We start from the raw sequence: 23,434 nt of genomic DNA on the forward strand, positions 1-23,434 counted from the left end.
AAGTAGTTATGTGGCAAATTTAATTCTCAACACAGTTGAAGGGATAATATAAGAAGATAATAAAAACAATTATTATTGAGTGGGAAGGCTTTTATGCCTATTTCTCTATTAAATTAATTAGCTGAGAGGTTTATTATTGTCCAAAGCAGGAGGGCTCCAAAATATTTATAATTTTTAATTAAGTTTGTGGAGAGCAGCACACATGTCTTTGAGCCTTAAGCTTTCCCAACACCTTGTCATCCCCTCTACCCTTAAATCAACTAGCTGACCCCTCACCCCCTTGGAAACATGAGTACTTCCAGTACCTGGACTGTATGTTGTTTACCTTGGTCACCATAACAACTGTTATAATACTGACATGTATATAACATGCAGACAGTAAATGTTAGAATGGATGAGGTGATGAGTAAGAGATATGCAAATGATAGAACTGTGGACTATAAAAGTGATTTGGGATCCATAAGTTCAGAGCTAGAAGTCTATCAGTTACTGAGGGTCAAAAGCCAGGATATGTAGCTGACGCCAGAAAACCCAGTAAAGAATGGGGTTCAGTGGAATGCTAAAGACAGATGGTCATAGGCAAGCAATTGAGGAACCAGGGAAGTCATCATTGGACTATAATATGTTCAGGTGGCCAGGAAGAGACGCAGTCATAAGACTTAACTAGCTGCTGATTGCATGAATTAATTCAGATGAAAGCATGTGTTTGGGATTTGTTTTGATGTTTCTTGGATAGGCACAACCTGATGCTGTGGTATGGTTGGCCTATTTTCAATGCAGAGGCAGTATCTTGGGTGATTAGCACAAGGCCACGGCTGTGGATAGCATGGATATTACAGGCACAGAAGGCAACGGTAGTGTGATCAATTTCTAGATGATCTGACAGAAAGATTCCTTTTTTGTTTGTTTGTTTAAGGGGAACTTTATAAATTCAGAGAGTTTGATGTCCACCGACTGATTACAAGGAAAACTGTTGCTAAAGGGAATCTCAGGTTTATATATTTCTCTCTATATACATGTATTGCCCCTTTGTCAAATACACATTGCATCTTCTAAATGAGGAGGAATGTATGCCCTCTGAAGGCAGTCAGAAACCAGTGGCATTCTGCCTATCTTAAGTTGGTGGGGCTGAGGAGCATATTTTTACATTTACTCATGTATTTATTATTGCTGTGTTCCTCATTCCATCCAGTAGATCTGAGTTGCCAGTCAGTGTGATTTTCCTTTTATGAGGAACATTTAGTACCCTTAGAGCACATGTTTGTTGGTCGTGAATCCTCTTAATTTTTGTTTGTCCAAAAATGTTTTCATGTTTGCCTTCATTTTTTATTGTACTTTTTCTATTACCATTTCTCCCTCTACCTCCTGCAAACACCACACTGTTGTCCATGTCCATTAGTTCTTTTTCCTTTTTACTTGATCCCTCTACCCCCTACCTCCAACCCCTTAGCTGTCATACTGCTCTCTATTAGTCTGTCTCTGTTTTTCCTGTTAAGCTTGTTCACTAGATCCACATATGAATGAAATCATATGGTATTTGTATTTTTCTGACTGGCTTCTTTCACTTAGCATAGTGTTCTCCAGGTCCATCCCTGCTGCCACAAAGGGTAAAATTTTCTTCTTTTTTTATGGCCAAGTAATATTCCATTGTATAAATGCCCCATAGTTGTTTTATTCACTCATCTACTGATGGATACTTGAGTTGATTCCATATCTTGGCAATCGTAAATAAGGCTGCAGTGAACATAGGGGTTCTTATGTTCTTTCAAATCAGTATTTTGGGTTTCTTTGGATAAATTCTCAGAAGTGGAATCACCTCACACCAATTAAAATGGTTATCATCAATAAATCAACAAACAATAAGTGATGGTGAGAGTGTAGAGAAAGGGGAATGCTTTTGCACTGTTGGTGGGAATACAGATTGGTGCAGCTACTGTGGAAAACGGTATGGAAATACCTCAAAATTTTTTTTAAAAAATTAAAAATGGAACTGCCTTATGCCTTCATTTTTGAAAGATAGGTTCATTAGATACAGAATTTTTGGTCAAAAAAAATTTCCCTCTCTATTCTTTCAGCACAATAAATATATTATTATAATATCTTTTGGCTTTCTAAGATTTTTATGGTGTGAGTCATAAATTTTGTCATTGTTCATCTTTAATGTGCTATTTTTCTCTGGTCCCTTTATTTTTTTTCCTTTATCTTACACTTTCAGTAGTTTGACTATGATGTATTCTAGAGGTATTTCTCTTTGAGCTTATTATGCTTGGGGTTCCTTGAGATTCTTATTTCTCTAGAAGAGGTGAGAATTGACTGTAAAGACCATGAAAAATATTTTGGGCCATGTAAACATTCTAGATCTTGTCGTGGTAGCTTCACAGATGCAAACATTTTCCAAAACTCATTGAATTTTGCACTGCATTTCTGTATAAATAATACATATATATACATTCATGCATAAATGCATAAAGTGACTATATTTATGCATTTCACTTTATTCAAACTAGACAAGTGACTTAAAGCTTTTATGTTAAGAAAAAGTGTAACCTATGCAAGCTAGATGTATTAATATTCCTTAATAAATGGGTGTATGATGACTAATCCTGAAACTCAATTTACCATTTTGTTTCTGAGGACACTTTCAAAATCTCTGCACACGTTTTTATTTTCTAAATTATGTAAGTTCTGGTTAAGATAAAAAAACAGGTAAAGTTATTAAAACATATACTTTAAGGTTATTTTGGACTTTTAGTGCAGAATCTTCATGCTAAGAATATACTCGAGTCAAATAACAGATAAAACTGAAAGGGAAGTATCTTAAGATTTGGAGTGTGTATGCATGTGTGTGAGAGAAAGAGACAGAGAAAGAATGGGAAAGAGATGAAGGAAGAGGATGAATGAACTTGAAGATGATGGGAAGGAGGGATTTGTGAACTTGGCTGCTCTATTTCATTCTAGATGTAGGTGTGTGAATGCAAATCCACTAAGCTAATACCAGGTACCTTTTTTATCTCCATGCATCTAACTCTGAGGAGACAAGTTTTGCCTATTTCTTTCCCTGCCATATGCTACTATCCTGCTTCCTTTAAGCTTCTACCCTGGTGAAGAATAAAGAGTTTATGTTGTATTATCCATGTGGCTGTGTTAACAGCTGTAAATTACCTATGACTTATTAGGTTCACTGTTACATTTCATTCATTTGTTTGTTCATTTAACCAATATTTATTGTGTCCTAAGTACCTGCTAAGCACTTTTCTGTACGTTGGAAATATAGTTATAACCAGGCAGGACAAAATGGGCCCTTGTACTTGTGAAACTTACATTTGAAAGAGACAGATGTTAAAAAAATAAATAAATAAAATGAGGTAATTGCAAACAGTGAGGTGTACAGAACAGGATAATATGATAAGGAGCACCTGTAAAATGGTGTCTCTTTTGGCTTTGATGACAAAGGAAGTTCCAAACATCTAAACTTCTGATTTGAGACCTGAACAAAAGGAAGGAGAGAGGCATGTACAATCTAAAAAGAGAAATCGCAGTGTCTTTTTGCCAGTTTCACAGATAAACAAAAAATACCACTGTAGCAAATGATAAAAAAATAAATTAAAAAGCTGGATTTTAAAAATCTGCTAGGCTCTCTCTAGGGAGAGAAATTGAGAATAATAGATGCCTTTTAACGGAGACCGCCCCCTCCTTTGCAGATTAGTCACTCACCTGTTGCTTGTGAGCACAAACAACAAACAGAAGGCAGTGCTGGCTGGCAACTGCCCCACATGGTTCCCCAGCCTGAGGAGGAAGCTCAGGGTTAGAGAGAATAAATATAGCAGGTCACAAGGCTGTTAATCATAGTAACCTGGTACATGTTCCCTGGGTGGGGAGAGGGAACAAGATAATGATACACAAAGTCTCTCCTGATGAGCTAGCAAGGACAGAAAGACTCCTGGCCAACTCAGCTGAGAATCCCATGACAATGGAAAAGCAGATGTAAAACAAAACTTGATGAATGTAGTGAGCATCTGGAAGCACTACTGACAGCCCCTAATGTACACTTGCCTTTGATGAGCACCACACGCAGGTGTGTAGTGATACCCCAGCATCCAAGGTTCTGCAGCTCCATTGATGTAAAGCTGAAGGGAGAAACTCCTTCTTTATGTAGCTATTAATTCCTGACACTCAATAAATGGAGAACTAAATTTCTTGAAAAAAGAAGTGAAAAAACAAAGAGAAAGACAAAGTTATGTGGAGTATAAGAGAATGATGTGCAGCAGGGTAGACATTTTTCAGAGTCAAACTCATTGCTTTTCTAGAGGAATTGCAGGATAACTGTGCAGGAGACATCTAAAGCTAATTGCTGGAAGAATGCTCCATGGGGAATAAGCCTGCCTTGGAGGGGAATGGACTCAATAACCTAATTGTTTTCTACCATTCATTACCATTTGTAGGTCCCTTGGTACAGAATTTGGCGAACTGGCCTAGTAAAATAACAAGAAATATGAGGACTTCTTGTTGGCTTGATGCAAAATGTTCCTGCCAACATGTATTGAGATCAGTACACAAGAACCACCTTTTCTCATTTATGTGATTTTTATTTATTATTAGCTCCTTTCAGTAACCATTTAATGAGGTCTCTCATGTGTTGAGTGCTGCGCTAGGCACTTGGGAGTGTATAGAGAGGTGTGATATTTGGCTCCTACCTTCAAGAAACTTACAGTCTGGTCAGCCTTAGGAAATGCACAAATCAATTTCCTCAAGCGATGCGTTGGACAGGATTTTCCTCTGACAAAATTGTGTGTTGAATGCAGTGAGTTCAGGGAAAGAAGTTTTAGAAGCGTGCTTTTTCCTTTCTTGAATGATCAATTATTAAGATAACTGCAGTTCACAGAACAAAGACCCATTAACCTCAAAATTTAAAAAAAAAATAATCTTACCTTCTGATTCTGACAACATGATCAGGAGAACAGATTTTTCTTGTGCATTTTGTGTTTATTTTGTATTTTCTCTTTTCCACATCCTAGCTAAACTCCCTAAGACACATAGACTGAAAGTAAATGTATGGACATAAAACCATTATCTCTCATATTTTTAATTGTCTAAAAATGACTAGGGCTTTTTATTATTGAATGGCTACTCCCTGATATAGATGAGTTGCTCTGTGATTTGTTTGACTATAAACATGGGGCACAGGGAGGAGCAATTCAGTCAGAGAAATTTGTGAAAGTCTAGAACAGTGGTGGAATGGGGCATTTCAAAGCCAAATCTGATAAATATCTAGTTAGCCATTCTCTCTTTTTGTTTTCCCCTGAGATTTGCAGGATATCCATGCAAAAGGAACCAGGGAGTGTACCACTGACTCCTCACTCCCAGTGCTTAGCAGTATCGCTACTAATAACTCTTCCCCATGTGTCGTATTCAGATCCCTGAAAACTCACAGGCGTGTGGGGCAAGGCATTTCTGCAGGAAGAAGATGCCTGCAGTCAGAGAGTTTCTGCAGTGGACAGGCTCCACTCACACCCAACTCGTCTCAGGCCTTGGCAGGAGAACATGGAAATCCTCAGTTGTTCAAGGTCAAAGATGCAGAAATCATAACATGGCTTAAAAAAAAAAGTAACAGCAACACAAAATAGTGACTAACTCTCTTCCCTTAGTACTATAGGTTGTTTACGGAATTAGCAAAAAGCCCCAGTTCAGAGGTTTCACTTTTACATGAAAACTTTTCTCAGTGCTGTAGTAAATACCATAAACATTCTCAAACCTCATGTATCTTTCAGCCTGTCAGTGCTGTCCTGCCCTCCAGAAGGAAGATATGGAAGGGCAGGGATAAGACCCATCACTGGGGTGGCTCTGCAGAGGGCCCTGCTACTTGCTGTCTCCTGTGTTTGATTATGTGTTTGCTTAAGCCTGTCCTTGACCTCATGGAAAGGCCCTGGCTATTCAATGAGGAAGCCTCAGAGCTCACTGCTCTTGGAAGTGCCTTCCTCTCTTGAGTCGGACTGGTTAATCCATGGAGCCTACTACAGAAAATTCTTCATATCTGCATTGAATGTTTGTATTGGCATGTTTTCTGCTAAATCCACACGTGGAGGGCTATGAGAATGTGCAAGGGAAGACATTTTCTTTGCAGCCTTAAAAATTAAATTATTCAGTTTGGCTTCTTTTCCACACTTTGGCATTTTAGGCTTTAGCAGGAAGTTTTAAGTGCACTTATACACAATTTCATGTGTATAAGCACATTTCTATCTGAATATTTTTTCCTCTAATAAAACATCACAACAAAACAACTACCTCATAATATCAAGAGTTAGGCATATATTTATTATTCAAATTCTGAGTTTTGGACTAATCTCCTTTTGGAAACAGTGAAATTAGAGAAAGTAAAAGGGTTTGAGGAGTCTTCTCTGGGGAACAGAGTCACGTGAGTGCAAAGAGTGAGTGCCAGTGTTTATGACCTGGCGTGAAGGAGCCAGCACCCTACTTTGTTTATGCTCCATAAATGGGGAATAACCCTCAGACATCATGGAATCAATGTAATGCCCACTAGTAAGTTTCTTGAATATCCAAGTGTATAAGTATTTTTCTATACTTATGAACATTTTGCTTTCAAATGTGCATTCTTTACCTAGGGCAGGGGTCAGCAAACTGCAGCCCACAGGCCAAACCTGCCTGTATCCACCACTGTTTTTGTATGGACTGTGAGCTCATATAAATGGTTAAAAAAATATCAAAATTATTTCATGACATGTGAAAATTACCTGAAAATCAAATTTCAATGTCCGTAAATAAGGTTTTACTGGAACAGAGCCATTACTAATTTGCTTGTATATCATCTGTGACTGCTTTGGCCCTACAATGGCAGAACTGCATCCTTGCCTAAAATGATTACTTTCTGACCTTGGAGCTAGAGGACCTAGAATTTCCATTTCTGCTGAAAACTTCTTTGACTCCTTCAACCTGTATCTGCTCATGTGCATGTATATTTTTACATATATTGTTTCTAATTAATCTAAATTAAAAAGTTACTTCCAATTTCTATTTTTTATTATCTTTATGATGCACTCAACATTTTCTCTGCTTCTCAATATCATCAATGATCTCAAGGGTACAATGTGTGCTTGTTCTATTTAGAGACTATGGAGTCTTTAACAAGATGTCTCTCACATAGTAGTTGCGAAACAATTGTTTGTTCCACAAATAAATTATCAAATAAATGAATAGAAGACAATACATCAAATATTTCTTCCACTCTATATTCTTCTCTGTTGGAATTCCTAATGATATATGTCAAATGTCCTCAATCTACTATCCAACTGCTTGTCTTCCATCTGCTGCTCCCCAATTTTTTGTTAGTTTGTACTGAGTTTCCAATGAACTCCTCGTTATTATCAACCAATTCACTAAATTTATCTTTGGTCTCTATCCAGACTAAGTTTTAGGCTTCATATTCTACTAATTAAATGACTATATTTTTAATTTCTAAGACATATAGTTGATTTCTGGTGTCATTTGTTTTTTATTTTTGTTTATTTAAAAATATTTTTTGTTTACTTTTCAGGATTTATTTTATTTGCCATTTTGAGGATCCCAGGCAACTTAGTTTCAAGTCATTTTTAGTATGTTTCATAATTTTCTTTTTACTTTTAGTGGGTTCACATCCCAATCATCTTTTCTAGCTTTATGTATCCTTATGTGTTTCTGAATTACGGTTTGTTAGGAACAAGAAATTTTTCTTTGTCTTAGTATCTTCCTCCCTCTTATTCCCATTCCAGCATTCTCTTTCTCCACCGCCCATGTTAATCTCTCTTTCTAATGCTTTTGCAGTGTTCCGACCTGGACCCCAGTGGAGAATTAAATCATTTCCTAGTGGTTCAGAGATTTTTCCTTTGATGATGTTGGGGATTTGGGCTTGCTCAGTAGGTAATACCCATACTCTTCCTCTTCCCTAATCACATAGTTCATTGTAAACCTTAGATCATAAAGTGGTCAAGAGCAGATTCTTTTCCAGAATTCTTATAAAATCTATGAAGCTTATGTTTGTAACAAAAACCCTTGTTTTAATCAGTGTCCCTAACAATGTCCTCCTTACTTATAGTGAACATGTAATTAAATGCTCACCAGGAAACCACCTTTGATTTCTATTTCTCACTTCAAAGCCAGCTTGCAAGCAGCTTAGTGTTTATCTTCCATTTCTGAACTCTAGAGATATTTATCTTATGCTGGTGTCCAGTATGTCTTTCTGGTGATCTGCTTCATATTTTATCTATTATTTTCATATGTTTAGAGCTAAAGAGGTACCTGGAAATAATAACTACACCATCACCTATAATTCCCAGGCCCCCAGTATTTTCTGAAGTTGGAAGGCCCTGCTGCTTCATGCCCTCAGCCTGCTTCTTGCCCCATAGATATTAAGCACAAGGTACCTGCTAAGCTACCTGCAGGATGTTTATGCTCTAGTTGAGGACAATAAAAGTCAAGGACATGATAACCTCATGGTTTTGTGGGATGCCATCCCAATCTTCCTCCATGACTGTGGCACTTATTTCTCCAGGTGGCTGGAGTGTTGACTTGAGACTTCTCACAGCAAAGATCATCTTCGACTCTAGGAAGTTTCGTTGACCAAGCAGCACCCATATCTAGAGACAGTTCATATCTAATTTCTGGTCAATGATGGGAGTGGGTGCGGTATAAAGTTTCAGTCCCCTTATCTTAATCCTTGGGAACTCTGAAGAGCTATTGTGGCTCCAAAGCTTTTCAAGGACCAGTTGAGGGCTCCTGTACACATGCAGCCCTGTCCAGCTTCTCTCTTGGCTCAGTTCTCTCACCCTCACCTCCCTATCAGTGTGAAAGACACATCTCCCAATAACTTCCTGCACAGTAAATGCAATTGTAGAGTCTGTTTCCTGGCAACCCAACCTAGGGCAGTGACTAACAGTATAAGATATATATTCCCAAGTGTCAGGTACAGACAATATGCAATATAAGAATTATAAAGTTGTTCCTCTGTATCAAAGATGTTGTAGAAGTAATGAGACCTGGTCATGAATGATAAATTTAAAAGGAGAGGAGAAGTGGACACTTGTGAAGCTGGCAGCTTTATGTCTTCTTCTTTTGTCCCTTCGCTGTTCATTCCTTTATATATCCAAAACGTCATTTTTCTCTCTGGTACCATTTTTCTCTCTGAATATAGTGTCAACTTCATTGTGGGGAACCTTTTAGAGGAGATTACAACACTTTCAAATTATTAAATAACAGCACATAAAGCCAGGGTAAAAATGATAGATCCAAATGGCCAGGGGGAAAGAAAAAGAGATTTTTTGGCTCCAATAATATGCCAATAGAAATATTAGAAATAGAAAATTGAGCTTTTGCAAAGGAGGAGTAAGAGATGCACTGCAGTGAGGAATTCCAAGTTTCACTTGGAGACATGCAGTGGAAGATTTTAGTCCAATCTGTGAAGGTGGGAAGAACTCTAAGGGAAATTAACTTGTCATTCATTCTTCCATGGTTTTTGTAGTGTTCCCAGAAGCCTCTCTGTGATTCACTCTTTTTGGCAAAAAAGTATTCTGAGGAATGTTGGAATGATGACCTCAATGAGATTTCAAATGGAATATGTAATAGATGTGTATGCCTTATCTCCATTTGTATTAGTTTGGTCTTAGTGGAATGGCCATTCTTCAGTCAGATGGTTAGTATTAGCAACTTCATAGAGTCAACTTAAAAACTTGACTGCTTAGTTTATTTTAAACTCCCATCACACTCTTTCTAGCTAAAAGGTGTCTGTTTTTAACCTCATGGTGAATCAAAAAGAAAACCCTCATTTTTGTGTATCAAATTGGTTTTCATTTGCTATATCAGGGGTACAAAATTGTGGGAAATATTTTTAGTATAAATACTTGCTTTCCAAGGTAATTTGTTTTCCTAAGTACCATATATATGGTACTTCTAAGAGGTTTTTCTAATTAAGTTGTATACAAGTAATAAAGATATCTTTGGGGTGGGATGAAGAAGATTTTGAGGTATATATCTTCAAACTCTGGTTTTATGCAAAATATGGATTTGATTCATTAACTTCATCTATAAACCAATAGATACTTTTTGCTGTTCCATTTTTACCAAAAGAAAATTGCCACATATCTCAGAGCTCTTCTTTAAGAATTGCCAGGATTTTGGATTAGGCTGCTTCTTAAGTGGAAAACTTCCAATTAGCTTCAAATACTGACAAAATAATGACAACCATGGATCTTCTACATGTCGCATTTAAAAATCACTTGAATTCTGATTCAAGATGGCAGAGGAGTGAATGGAAGTCACACTGACTTCCTCCCAGGACCAATCTGGGACAACTAAATTGTGGAGAAATCCCCTGGAAAACAACTGAACAATATTGAAAGAGGAACCTTAAATCCAAACAGAGGAATCAGCTTTAGCACAACCTAACTGGTAAGGAGTGCGATAGAGGCTTGAGAAGGTGGACTAGGCACCCACAGGTGGCAGCATCAGAGGGATATTGAAATGAACAGTTGGACCCTCCTGAGAAGAGCAGGGTCTAAACCATAAGCTGGGATCTCCAGCCTACAGCACCAGAGCTCAAGAAACACACAGACAGCCAGCTGTGAAAAGTGGCAGGGTGCTCTCTGCCAGAGACAGGCGGCTAGAGACATAAGGAGCTGTTTAAAGGACCAGGGCAAAAATTTGTAGTGGCAGACACTTATGCTGAGCTTTGGCAGAAGCGGGAGCAGAGGGGCCAGAGCTGCCTGAGGAGAGACTTCGGAAGGAGGCTTTGAAGATAGGACTGAAAAAGTGGCTGGTGGGGTCCCTGTGCTGACTCATCCCCCATTCCATAGCTGCATCTTCCTTGGGTTGACCAATCCCCTGAGATGCAGTTGTGTGAAAGGACACAATAACCCCGCTCAAAGGAGGGACTCTTCCCTGCCCTGACTGCTGAGGGCAGAGTGACTTGATTAACAACTAGAGAAGACAGACACAAACAGTAGATTTCTAGAAGTCTCTTAAAGACTGCATAAGGTCAGATGGGGTGAACAACTGACATCATCGGAAGCAGATCCAGAAAGAAAGGAAAAAAGAAAAGAAAAAACACGGTCACTTCCATAGAAGTTCACACCACAAAGTAAAGAAGTCAAGACAGAGCAATTTATGATTCAGAAGCAAAAAAGAAGAGTCTCACAAATCATGGAAAGAAAGAGAAACACCCCCCAATTGAAGGTAAAGGAGAAATCTCCACGAAAAGAACTAAATGAAATAGAGGCCAGTCAGAGAAAACTGTCAGATATTGAATTAAAAAAAAACAGTTCTAAGGAAGCTCAGTGAAGCTCAGTGAGCTCAGAAAGAATTACCAAAAACAACAGGGAAACTATGAGTAACTTATTGTAAATTATATCAGCATGAAAAAAAGACAAAGAAATTCTCAATAAGAGGCAAGAGGAAATGAAGAATACAATTTCTGAATTGAAGAACACAGTACAAGGAATCAAAAGCAGACTCGATGAAGCAGAGAATCAAATCAGTGAGCTGGAGGACAAGGTAGAAAAAAGCTCCCAGAAAGAGCAAGAAATGGAAAAAAGACTAAAAAAAAAAGTGAAGAGGCATTTAAGGAAATGCAGGACAACCTGGAATGTAATAATATCTGTATAATAGGTATACCAGAAAGAGAAGAAGAGGAGAGAGGGATAGAGAACCTCTTTGAAAAAGTAATGACGGAAAACTTCCCTAATTGGAGGAGAGAAAAAGTCATGCAAATACTGGAAGCACAGAGTGTTTCATTCATGAGGAATCCATTGAGGCCCATTCCAAGGCACATCATAATTAAAATGCCAAATATCAAAGACAGACAGGGAATCCTAAAGATAGTAAGGGAGAAACAAGTAGTAACATACAAGGGAGTTCTGATACATCTAGCAGCTGATTTCTCAACAGACACACTACAAGGCAGAAGGGAATGGCAAGAAATATTCTAAGTCATGAAAAGCAAGGGCATGCAGCCAAGACTACTCTACTCAGCAAGACTCTCAATTTAAATGGAAGGTGAAATAAGGAGTTTCTCAGACAAAAGAAGGCTAAGAGAATACACCTCCACCAAACCAGCACCACAAGATATGATAAAGGAACTGGTTTAAGAAGATGAAGAAAAAGAGTGAGAAAGAGAGAAACACAGATACAAAATGAAAAAATGAATAAGTACCTATCAATAATAACTTTAAATGTAAATGGATTAAATGCCCCAATCAAAAGACACAAGATAACTGAAAGGATAAGAAAACATGACCCACACATATACTGGCTACAAGAGACCTGCCTCAGAACAAAGGACCTACACAGACTAAAAGTAAAGGGATGGAATAAAATAGTCCAAGCAAATGGACAGGAAAAAAAAGCAGGGGTAGCAATACTTATATCAGACAAAATGTATCTCAAAACAAAGGCCATAAAAAGAGATCCAGAAGGACACTTCATAATACTCAAAGGAAGAATCCATCAAGAAGACATAAACATTGTAAACATATATGCACCCAACACAGGAGCAGCCCAATATATAAGGAAAATCTTGGAGGACTTCAAGAAAGATATAGACAGCAACACACTGATAGTAGAGGATTTTAACATCCCACTGTCAAAATTGGATAGATCTTCCAAACAAAACATCAACAAGGATATTGTGGAACCGAATGATGCATTAGATCAAATGGACTTAACTCACATATAGAGAAACTTGCATCACAAAGAAGCAAAATACACATTCTTTTCAAATATACACAGAATATTTTCAAAGATACACCATATGATAGGACACAAAACAAACCTCAACAAATTCAGGAAAGTCGAAATCATAACAAGCATTTTCTAAGACCACTAGGGCTTGAAACTAGAAACCAACCTCAAGGAAAAAATTCAAAACATTCAAACTCATGGAGACTGAATAGCATGCTATTAAACAATGAATGGGTCAATAATGAGATCAAAGAAGAATTAGAAATGTTTCTGGAAACAAATGAAAATGAATATACAACAGTGTAGAACTTATGGGACACAATGAAGGCAGTCCTGAGAAGGAAGTTAAGAGCAACACAGGCTTACCTCAAAAAAAATAGAAACATTTCAAATAAACGACCTAACCCTCCAGCTTCAAGAACTGGAGTAACAACAACTAACAAAGCCCAGAGTGAATAGAAAAAAGGAAAAATCAAGATCAGAGCAGAACTCAATGATATAGAGACTAAAAGAAAAAATCAAAGAATCAGCCAATCCAGGAGCTGGTTCTTTGAAAAGACAAACAAAATCGACAAGTCTTTACGCAGACTCATTAAGAAAAAAAAAGATAGAGGACCTAAATAAGTAATATCAGAAATGAAAGAGGAGAAATAACAACTGATATCACAGAAATAAAAAGGATTGTAGGAAATTACTATGAAGAAGTATATGCCAAGAAATTTGAAAACCTCAATGAAATGGACAAATTTCTAGAAAAATATAACATTCCAACACTGAATGAAGAAGAAGCAGAAAGCCAAAATAGATTGATAACAGCTGGTGAAATTGAAGCAGTAATGAAAACACTCCCAGCACACAAAAGCCCTGGAACAGACGGTTTCACAGGAGATTTTTACAAAACATTTCAGGAAGAGCTAACCCTTTTCCTTTTCAGACTATTCCAAAAAATTCAAGAAAAGGGAAGACTCCCAAAATCTTTTTATGAGGCCAGAACCATCCTAATCCCAAAATAAAAAAAAAAAAAAAGACACAACAAAGGAAGAAGACTGCAGGCCAGTATCACTGATGAATATAGATGCTAAAATCCTCAACAAAATATTGGCAAACTGTATCCAGCAATACATTAAAAGTACATGAGCACAAAAGCAATACATGATCAAGTGAGATTCTTCCCAGAGATGCAAGGATGGTTCAATATTCACAATCAATAAACATAACACATCACATAAACTAAAGGAAAGACAAAAGTCACATGATCATATCAATAGATTCAGAAAAAGCATTTGATAAGGTACAGCACCCATTTATGATAAAAACACTCAGCAGAGTGGGAATAAAGGAGGCATACCTCAACAAAATAAAGCCCATATATGGAAAACCTACAGCCGACCTCATACTCAATCAGCTAAAACTAAAAGCTTTCCCACTAAGATCGGGAACAAGACAAGGGTGTCCACTTTCACCACTTCTATTCAACACATTATTGGAAGTTCTAGCCATAGCAATCACACAAGAAAAAGAAATAAAAGGCATCCAAATTGGAAAAGAGGAAATAAAACTATAATTGTTTGCAGATGACATGATAGTGTACACAGAAAACCCCATAGACTCCACCAGAAAACTACTTAACGTAATAAGTGAATTTGGCAAAATGGTAGTATACGAAGTCAATATTCAGAAATCAAAGATGATTTTGTATGTTGAAAATGAAATATCAGAGGCAGAAATCAGGAAAAAAATCCCCTTTGCTAGATCAGCAAGAAAAATAAAGTACGTAGAAATAAACTTAACCAAGGAGGTAAAATGCATGTACACAGAAAACTATACAACACTGAAGAAAAAACTAAGAAAGACACAAATAAATGGAAGCAAATACTATGTTCATGGACTGTAAGGATTAACATCATCAAAATGTTCCTATTACCCAAAGCAATTTATAGAGTCAATGCAATCCCTATTAAAATACCAAATGATGTATTTCTCAGACATAGAATAAACACTTCAAAAATTTATATGGGACCATAAATGACCCCAAATAGTTGCAGCAATTTTGAGAAAGAAAAACAAAGTAGGAAGGATCACAATACCTGACATCAAACTGCATTATAAGACCCCTGTAATTAAAACAGTCTGGTACTGGCATAAGAACAGACACATAGATCAATGGAACAGAATAGAGAGCCCGGAAATAAAGCCATGTCTCTATGGTCAATTAATATTCAACAAAGGGGGCAGAAGCATAAAGTGGAGTAAAAATAGCCTCTTCAACAAATGGTGTTGGGAGAACTGGTGAGCTACATGCAAAAAATTGAAATTCAACCACCAACTGATGCCATACACAAAAATAAACTCAAGATCGATAAAAGACAAATGTAAGTCATGACATAAAATTCCTAGAGCAGAACATAGGCAGGAAACTCTCAGATATCCCACACAGCAATATTTTCACCAATATAGCCCCTAGTATAAGGAACATAAAGGAAAGAATAAACAATTGGGACTTCATCAAAATAAGAAGCTTCTGCATGGCTAAAGAAAACATCAGCAAAATGAAAAGGGAGCCAACTGCATGGGAAAATATATTTGCCAATGATACAAGGGTTAGATCTCCAAAATATATAAAGACGTCACATGTCTCTACTCTAGGATGACAAACAATCCAATTAATAAATGGGCAAAGTTCCTGAACAGATTCTTCTCCAAGGGGCACATACACAGGGACCAGAGACATATGAAAGGATGCTTATCATTACTAGCTATCAGAGAAATTCAGATTAAAACCAGAATGAGGTACCACTTCACACCACTGAGAATGACCATCATAAACAAATCAACAAACAACCCGTGCTGGTGAGGGTATAGAGAAAAGGGAACCCTAGTACACTGTGGGTGGGATGCAAACTGGTGCAGCCACTGTGGAAAACAGTGTGGAATTTCCTCAAAGAGCTAAAAATGGAAATGACTTTTGACCCAGTGATTCTACTGCTGGGATTATACCCTAAGAATCCCAAAACACAAATTCAAAAGAACCTATGCTCATAGGTTTAAAAGAACCCCAATGTTCATAGCAACACAATTTACAATAGCAAAGTACTGGAAGCAACCTAAGTGCCCATCAGTAAATGAGTGGATCAAAAAACTATGGTACATTTACATAATGGAATACTACACAGCAGAAAGAAAGAGCTACTACCATTCGTGACAGCATGGTTGGAATTGGAGCGCATTATGCTAAGTAAAATAAGCCAGGCAGTGAAAGACAAATACCATATGATCTCATCTATAAGTGGAACCTCATCAGCAAAGTAAGTAGGCAGGAAAATATGACTAGCAACATGAAAGAAAGAAGAAACTGACAGGGACAGGAGGGAGGGGGGAGAGAGGTAGGGGAACGGTCAGATCAAGGAACAGGTGTGAGGGACACATGGTCAAAGCCAAGGTGAGGAATGATTGAAGGACGGGGAGGGGGATGAGGCAGGGAAGAGTGGTGGCAGGTAAATGGAGACAAATGTATTGGAACAATAAATTTTTTTTCAAAACTTAAAAAAAATAAAAAAATAAAAATCACTTGAAAACTAGAGAACTCAAAATGTTGGCTAAAACAATAGCCTCTGAATTCTCTCAAAAATGTAATAGGGTAAGTTAGATTTATACCTATATTTAAAACCCAGTTCAACCTCACTTGCTATTAGGGAGATGGAAATGAAAACTATCATGAAATACCACCTGACACCTGTTAGAATGGCTAATATCAAGAAGACAAGTGATAACAAGTGTTAGAGAGGTTGCAGAGAAAAGGGAACCCTCATCCACTGCTGATGGGAATGTAGACTGGTACAGTCACTATGGAAAACACTCTGATCATTCATCAAAAAATTAAAAATAGAGCTATCATATGACCCAGCAATCCCTCTCCTGGATATCTACCCAAAAAACTCAAAAATATGTATTCACAAAGATATATGTGCCCCTATGTTTATTGAGGCATTATTTATGGTGGCCAAGACACATAGACAACCAAAGTGTCCTTTGATAGAGGATTAAAGAAGACATGGTACATATATACAATGGGATACCACTCAGCCATAAGAAAAGATGAAATACTGCCATTTGCGACAGCATTGATGGACCTTGAGAACATCATGCTAATTGAAATGAGTCAGTCAGAAAAAGTTAAGAATCATGTTTTCACTCATATGAGGGATATAAAACTAAAACTCATGAAAACAAACAGAAATGTGGTGGTTGCCAGAGGGAAGGGAGTAGGGGGTTTGGAGGGGAGCCTAATGTATTCTGATAGAAGATGGTTTGACTTTAGGTGGTAGGCACACAGTGCAATATACAGATCTAGTATCATAGAAATGTACGTGTGAAACCTATATGATCTTATTAGCTAATATCGTCCCAGAAATTTAATTAAAAATAATTTTAAATATAATTTTTAAAAAACCAGTTCTTGTATACAATCTATAAATCAACAATAGTTCATTTTTGCAAGCTCTACTTGAGGAAGTATATTACAAATAAACAAAATCAATGAATAAAACCCAAGCTAAAATTTATTGAAAAAACTGTGCCTCCTTTCCTTGATATTTATTCCTTCTGCTAATATTAAATTTCTTTGGCTTTAGCATTTGAATTATAATGGAAAAATGAGGTATAAATATACAATTTGATACCATTTTTTTCTGGCCATAAATGGACTATTTTATGAATCTGCTATCTGGGTTATTTTTACAAAGCATCTAGAAGTTACCATATATATTTTTGATCATTTTCAATATATGCCCTATTTTCTTATATTTCTAATTATGAGTGATTGTTTATTAGGTGACATCTCTTTTGGATAAAATTTATATTTATTGTGTAAATGAGAATGAGTACTTAAAACTCATGGGCAAGAAGATATCTTCAATTATTTCTGTACACACATTTCCCAAACCAAAAAAAACAGAAATAATTTTTAAGAATTCCATGAAAAATTTTAAGAATTAATTAGAGCATGACTGACTGTAATTAAGGGTGTGTGTGTGCGTGTGTGTGTGTGTGTGTGTGTGTGTGTGTAATCAAGTATCTTTTATCCATTTCAATTCTGTTGTTCTTCTCTGGAGATCACCTTTGTGGCAGGGGTCCAGCATTATTCTTTTCTGTTTATTGAGCCAGTTTTTCATTTATTAGATAGCCTATTTTTTCCTCTTAACTTATATAGTAAACTGTGACATTTATCAAGTTTATATAGTTTTTTTCTGAGCTCTCTATGGTTTTGCATTTGACTTTCAAGTTCCTCATTGTTTGTTTTTGTTTTAATTTATGGGTTTATGGCATACCTTAATGTCTGGTAGGACACACAAACCTCACCTATTTTTGGTCTTATTCCTTAAACATTCAAAATTGACTTAGCCCTACTACTTTGTTCTTCTTTCTCAAAACTGCTGAGGCTATTCAGGGTCATTTATGTTTCCAAATAAATTTTAGAAATGTTTGTTCTATATCTATGAAATACATCATTGGTATTTTCATAGGGATTGTATTGAATCTATAAACTGCTTTCAGTGGTATGGACATTTTGATGATGTTAATTCTTCCAATCCATGAACACAGCATATGCTTCCATTCATTTGTGTCTTCTTTAATTTCTTTCTTCAGTGTTGTATAATTTTCTGAGTACAGGTCTTTTACCTCCTTGATTAAGGAGATTCCTAGGTACTCTATTTTTCTTGTTTCTGTTGCAAATGGGATATTTTTCCTGATTTCTCTTTCTGATATTTCATTGTTGATGTAACAAAAATGCCTTTGATTTCTGAATATTGGCTTTGTATCCTGCCATTTTGCCAAATTCACATATTTGATCAAATAGTTTTTTGGTGGAGTCTATAGGGTTTTCTATGTACATTATGACATCATCTGCAAACAATGACAGTTTTACTTTCTACTTTCCTGTTCAGATGCCTTTTATTTCTTTTTCTTGTGTGATCTCTGTGGCTGGAACTTCCAATACTATGTTGAATAGAAATGGTAAAAACAGACATTAGGGAGAAAGCTTTTAGTTTTTGCCCATTGAGTATGACGTTGGCTGTAGGTTTGTCATATATGGCCTTTATTAGGTTGAGGTATGCCACCTCTACTCTCACTTTGCTGAGTATTTTTATTATAAATTGGTGCTGTACCTTATCAAATGCTATTTCTGCATCTATTGATATGATCATGTGACTTTTGTCTTTCCTTTTGTTTAAGTGATGTATTACATTTATTTATTTGTGAATATTGTACCATTCTTGCATCCCTGGGAGGAATCTCACTTGATCATGGTAGATGATCTTTTTAATGTTATTGCTGGATACAGTTTGCCGATATTTGTTGAGGATTTTAGCATCTATGTTCATCAGCAATAATGGCCTGTAGTTTTCTTTCTTTGTTGTGTCTTCATCCAGTTTTGGGATTAGGATGATGCTGGCCTCATAAAAAAGAGTTTTGGAGTTTTCACTCTTCTTCAGTTTCTTGGAATAGTCTGAGAAGGATAGGAGTTAGCTCTTCCTGAAGTGTTTTTATAAAATTCTCCTGTGAAACTGTCTGGTCCAGGGCTTTTGTGTGTCAGGATTTTTTTGATTACTACTTCAATTTCACCAGCTGTTGTTGGTCTGTTCAGTCTTTCTGTTTCTTCTGGATTCATTTTTGGAAGATTATATGTTTCTAGAAATTTGTCTATTTCACCCAGGTTTTCAAATACCTGATATCAGACTATATTATAAGGCTACTGTAATCAAAACAGTCTGATACTGGCATAAGAACAGGTACATAGAACAGTGGAATAGAAGAGAGGACCTAGAAGTAAACCCATGTCTCTATGGTCAATTAATATTTGGCAAAGTGTGCAGGAGCATAAAATGAGGTAAAAGTAGCATCTTCAACAGATGATGTGGGAGATCTGGAAAGCTACATGCAAAAAAATGAAATTCAACCACCATTTACACTGTACACAAAAATAAACTCAAGATGGATAAAAGGCTTAAATATAAGTCATGACACCATAGAAGTTCTAAAGGAGAACATAGGCAGAAAACTTTCAGATATTCCACACAGCAATATTTTCACCGATATGTCCCCTGGAGCAAGGGATATAAAAGAAAGAATAAACAAATGGGGCCCTGGCTGATATGGCTCAGTGGACTGGGTGCCAGCCTGAGAACCAAAGGGCCTCTGGTTTGATTTCCATCTAGTATACATGCTTGAGTTACAGGCCAGGTCCCCAGTAAGGGGAACGTGAGAGGTAACCACACATTGATGTTTCTCTCCCTCTCTTTCTCCCTCCCTTCCACTCTCTAAAAATAAATAAATAAAATCTTTAAAAAAATAAACAAATGGGAATTCATCAAATTAAAAAGCTTCTGCATGGCTAAAGAAAACATCATCAAAATAAAAATGGAACCAACCTTATGGGAAAATATATTTGCCAATGATACCTCAGTCAAAAGTTGATCTCCAAAATACATAAAGAACTCACATGACTCCACTCCAGTAAGACAAACAATCCAATTAAAAAATGGGCAAAGGATCTGAAAAAACACTTCTCCAAGGAGGACATACAGAGGGCCCATATACACATGAAAAAATGCTTAACATCAATTAGAGAGATGCAAATTAAAACCACAATGGTATACCCTCCACACCAGTCAGAATGGCCATCACAACCAAATCAACAAACAAAGTGAAAAGGGAACCTAGTACACTATTGGTGGGAATGCAGACTGTTGCAGCCACTGTGGAAAACAGTATGGAATTTCTTCAGAAAACTTAAAATGGAACTTCCTTTTGACCTGGCAATTCCACTGCTGGGATTATACCCTAAGAATCCCAAAACACCAATTCAAAAGAATCAATGGTACGCTGATGTTCACAGCAGCATTATTTACAATAGCCAAGTGCTAGAAACAGCCTAAGTGCCCATCGGTAAATGAGAGGATCAAAAAACTGTGATACATTTACACAATGGAATACCACCCAGGTGAAGGAAAGAAGGAATGCCTACCCTTCTTGATAGCGTGGATGGAACTGGAGAGAATTATGCTAAGTGAAATAAACCAGGCGGTGAAAGACAAATACCATATGATCTCACCTATAAGTGGAACCTAAACAATGAAAGAAACATGCAAGAAAAATATAACCAGAGATATGGAAATAAAGAAAAAAAAATTGACAGTAATCAGAAGGGAGGGGGAATGGGGATAATGGGAAAAAGAAGGGGAAGGTTCATCAAGGAGCATGTATAAAGGATCCATGGACAAAAACAATGAGGGGGATTGAATGTGGGAAATGGGGGTAGGTGGGGCAGGAGAGAGTAATGGAAGGAAAATGGGGACAAGTGTAATTGAAGAACAATAAAAAAATTGACTTAACTATTCATAGACTCATTTCTCCAAATATATATTTTAAATAATTTTGTTGACTTTCTCAATACATTTTTATATGTATTGTGAAATATAAGTTTCTATTGCCAGTTTATTTGAAATTATATTGAATGTTTAGACTAAATTTGGAAAAAGTTGACATTTTCATCAAGTTATCTGATCATGAGTGTGACAAATCTCTTTATTTATTCAGGTATTCTTATTTTTTACTGTTGAATTTTACAGTTTTGTCCATAAAAGTCTTGTGTATTATTTTTTAAGGTTAATTCTGAGATACTTTTATCAATCAAGATTCAACCTATAGGAATTGGCTTGCACTATTAATTATGTAAGCTGGCTAAGAAAGTCCAAAGTCCATAGGGCAGTCTTCTTTCAGGAAGGGAAAATCATCATCATGATCAGCTGAAATTCATAGACGTAGGTTAAAGCTACTGTCCACAGGTGACAGAATTTCTACCCCCACTCTTACTCCTGGATCCCCAACCTAATTTTCATTCCTTCTAAATGATCAAATCAGACCATCTCAGTTTATCAATGATAATCTCCTTACTTAAAGCCCTTATTTTGCCATGTCTGAAGTCCACCCACGTTTTTGACTCAAACTTTCAGGAAAAAAAATATTTTGTTTTAATTTTTTAATTCAATTATTTATTTATTTATTTTTAGAAACAAAACCAATTATCATATTCCAAGGTATTATTTTGCATAGTGGTATCGTTATTGCTATCTGGAGTCATGCTTTTAATGCATAAGCATAAATAAAATAATTAAAAATATTTATATAGATATAGAATCAAAACTACCCATATATAATGTGCATCTTTATTTTTCCCTCAAAAATCTGGGCAAAAAAAGTGCATTATGCTTGGCAAAATATGATAAATTGATTAAGGACCTTTATCACATCTGTAAATTTAGAGTAATATCTGGACTAGTATTTGATTAAATAACCGGGACTGTAGCCTAGGCAGGTGACACATTAACAAAGCCATTACAATGTAGTTTTGGTTACTAATTTAAGTTCCATCTTGTTTTTTTTATTATTTGATTATTATTAATGTAGAGGAGCTATATTGATTTCTATAAGATGATATTGTGCCTGAATCATTTTTTTGTATTTGTTCTAATAGTTGGTCAGTTGGCATCCTAGATAGAGAATATCATCTGCGAATAATTGTAATTATTTCAACTCTTCATTTTTTTCTTATCTTATAACATTGGTCAGTATACCAAGTAATAAGTTAAGTGGAAAGGATATCAAGTATCTTAGATCATTATCTGACATTAATGAGCTATGTCTAACATTCCACCATAAGGAAGACGTTTGCTTTAGTTATGGTATAAATTCTTTATCATATTAAGACTATGTCCTTCTATTCCTAGTTTTCTGTTATTTTCTTTTATTATGAAAAGATTTTAAACTTTATGAAATATTTACTTCATATCCATTGAATAAAGCATGATTCAGACTACTAGTGTATGACTTGTTAATCTTAAACCACACTTGTTTATCGGCAATAAACCCTAGCTTTTTATGATGAATTATGTTTTCCTATGCTCTTTCAGTTGGTTAGCAAAAATATTTTTAATAATTTGTATCTATGTTCATAAGTAAAATGGGCTTATAATTTCTTTTTCTTTTCCTAGACTTATTTAATTTTGAAATTAGCATTACTCTTTGTTAAAATGTTTTAGAAAACTTGCCCTTTTCTCTATTCTCCAGAACTCATTTTATTGATAGGGATTATTTGTTCTTTCAAACGTGTTGGAACTCCTTTATAAAATTTTCTGGATTAAGGGATTTTGTCGTTTAATTTTTGTGGTAACATAGTATGATAAATAGAAAAGCATGTTTCTTTTATATTGAATTTCTTTTCCCCAATGGAGACAGGAGGTTTTACTGATGCTGATGGGTGTAGGAGCCGGGGTGGAGGGGCTGAGTCAGTCAGCAATGCATAAGGCCTGAGCACATGGGGGCAAATTAGGGAACATTCATCTTCTCAAGATTTTGTGGCTCCATTGGGGAAGGGAGAGAGCATCTTGAGAGGGAAGCAATTTGAAGAGCAGCAAGGGAGAGGTTAGGAATGGCTGAGAGCTCCTAACCTGAGAGAAGGCACCACAATAGGCAGCAACATCTGTGTGGAAAGCTGGATCAACTGGTCAGTAAGGGAAAATGGGGAGGAGTCCAATCCTGGCCTAGGTGAGCTCTCAAGAATACCTGGTGTTCCCAAGCAGATTAGGGCAGGACCCAAAGCCCCTTTCTCTGTGGGCTTCTTTAAGGATAAACAGGTATTCAGGGAGCCCCATGG

At 36.5% G+C, this 23,434-nt stretch overlaps 1 protein-coding gene across 1 annotated transcript in view; it reads left to right on the forward strand.

Moving 5' to 3' along the window:
- The window catches only part of PIEZO2 (piezo type mechanosensitive ion channel component 2), a 487,309-nt gene that overhangs the window by 162,478 nt on the left and 301,397 nt on the right, over positions 1 to 23,434 (forward strand). The window lies entirely within an intron of this gene.

Source organism: Pteronotus mesoamericanus, unplaced genomic scaffold, assembly GCF_021234165.1.
Source record: "Pteronotus mesoamericanus isolate MK-2021 breed Mesoamerican mustached bat unplaced genomic scaffold, CSHL_Meso_final scaffold_118, whole genome shotgun sequence".
NCBI classification, from domain to species: Eukaryota; Metazoa; Chordata; class Mammalia; order Chiroptera; family Mormoopidae; genus Pteronotus; species Pteronotus mesoamericanus.